Source organism: Budorcas taxicolor, chromosome 25, assembly GCF_023091745.1.
Source record: "Budorcas taxicolor isolate Tak-1 chromosome 25, Takin1.1, whole genome shotgun sequence".
In the NCBI taxonomy this organism is placed as follows: domain Eukaryota; kingdom Metazoa; phylum Chordata; class Mammalia; order Artiodactyla; family Bovidae; genus Budorcas; species Budorcas taxicolor.
Window position 1 is genome coordinate 29,502,064 of NC_068934.1, and position 2,207 is coordinate 29,504,270.

The window sequence follows — 2,207 nt, forward strand, 5'->3', positions numbered from 1 at the left end:
GAAAAGAGGAGTTAAAGACTTGGATAAGATATCTGCAATACTGATATCCTAAATAGAATTTGTATAAAGAACACAAAAAATCTTGTAGCTTTCCTAGTTAAAAAAAAAAAAAAAAGCTAAGGGGATTCATCATGACTAGATCTGACTCGCAAGAAATACAGAAAGGAGTTAGTTAATACAAGGTGAAATGAAAATGTGCTAATTAAAGACATGAAGACGTATGGAAACATATAACACATTGGTACAGGTAAATATACAGTCAGAAAACTAATAGCGCTCGCTTCGGCAGCACATATACTAAAATTGGAACGATGCAGAGAAGATTAGCATGGCCCCTGCGCAAGGATGACATGCAAATTTGTGAAGCGTTCCATATTTTTACACTTTCTAACACCATACACAAAAATAAACTCAAAATGGATTAAAGATCTAAACATAAGACCATAAACTATAAAACTCCTAGAGGAGAACATTGGCAAAACATCCTCCGACATAGATCACAGCAGGATCCTCTAAAAGCAAAAATAAACAAATGGGACCTAATTAAAATTAAAAGCTTCTGCACAACAAAGGAAACTATAAGCAAGGTGAAAAGACAGCTTTTGGAATGGGAGAAAATAATAGCAAATGAAGCAACTGACAAACAACTAATCTCAAAAATATACAAGCAATTCCTGCAGCTCAATTCCAGAAAAATAAACGACCCAATCAAAAAATGGGCCAAAGAACTAAATAGACATTTCTCCAAAGAAGACATACAGATGGCTAACAAACACATGAAAAGATGCTCAACATCACTCATGATCAGAGAAATGCAAATCAAAACCACAATGAGGTACCATTTCATGCCAGTCAGAATGGCTGCGATCCAAAAGTCTACCAGCAATAAATGCTGGAGAGGGTGTGGAGAAAAGGGAACCCTCTTACACTGTTGGTGGGAATGCAAACTGTACAGCCACTATGGAGAACTGTGTGGAGATTCCTTAAAAAAACTGGAAATAGAACTGCCTTATGACCCAGCAATCCCACTGCTGGGCATACACACCAAGGAAACCAGAATTGAAAGAGACACGTGTACCCCAATGTTCATCACAGCACTGTTTATAATAGCCAGGACATGGAAGCAACCTAGATGTCCATCAGCAGATGAATGGATAAGAAAGCTGTGGTACATATACACAATGGAGTATTACTCAGCCATTAAAAAGAATACATTTGAATCAGTTCTAATGAGATGGATGAAATTGGAGCCGATTATAGAGTGAAGTAAGCCAGAAAGAAAAATACCAATACAGTATACTAACGCATATATATGGAATTTTAAAAAGTGGTAACGATAACCCTGTATGCAAGACAGCAAAAGAGTCACAGTTGTATAGAACAGTCTTTTGGACTCTGTGGGAGAGGGAGAGGGTGGGATGATTTGGGAGAATGGCATTGAAACATGTATAATATCATATAAGAAACAAATTGCCAGTCTAGGTTCGATGCGGGATACAGGATGCCTGGGGCTGGTGCACTGGGATGACCCATAGGGATGGTACGGGGAGGGAGGTGGGAGGGAGGTTCAGGATGGGGAACATGTATACACTCGTGGCGGATTCATGTTGATGTATGGCAAAACCAATACAATATTGTAAAGTAAAAAAATAATAAATAAATAAAATAAAATCTGAAAAAAAGAGAAAACTCTAATAGCATGGTTTGTTAACCACTGAACTATACTACAAAGATCAAAAGAAAAAGCATTAAAAATAATTTAGCTACTATCATTTGTTAATGAATGTATGTGTGTGTGTGTGTGTGTGTTTGTATGCGCTCAGTTGTGTCTGACTCTTTGCAACCACATGGAGTGAGTCCATGCAATTTTCCAGACAAGAATACTGGAGTGGGTTGCCATTTCCTTCTCCAGGGGATCTTCCCAACCCAGGGATTGAACCCAAGTCTCTTGTGTCTCTTGCATTGGCAAGCAGATTCTTGACCACTGTGCCACCTGGGAAGCACAATATAAAAAGAGGAAAATAATGACTTCAAAATATAAAAGGATGAAGTAAAAGGGTGAAACTTTCAAAAATTAAGTTGTTATCAACTTGAACTAGATTGCTTTACCTATGAGATGTAAGACTCCTGGTGGAGGGGAAAGTTGGAAGAATGGAGTCAAAATGTACAACCTTCCAGTTACAAGATGAATAGCTACTAGGGATGTA

At 37.9% G+C, this 2,207-nt stretch overlaps 1 non-coding gene across 1 annotated transcript; it reads left to right on the top strand.

Moving 5' to 3' along the window:
- The first annotated feature begins 273 nt into the window (after positions 1-273).
- On the top strand, positions 274-380 carry LOC128069281 (U6 spliceosomal RNA). The gene has a single exon (XR_008201537.1). It is a non-coding gene; the product is annotated as a U6 spliceosomal RNA (small nuclear RNA).
- The last annotated feature ends 1,827 nt before the right edge of the window (positions 381-2,207 follow it).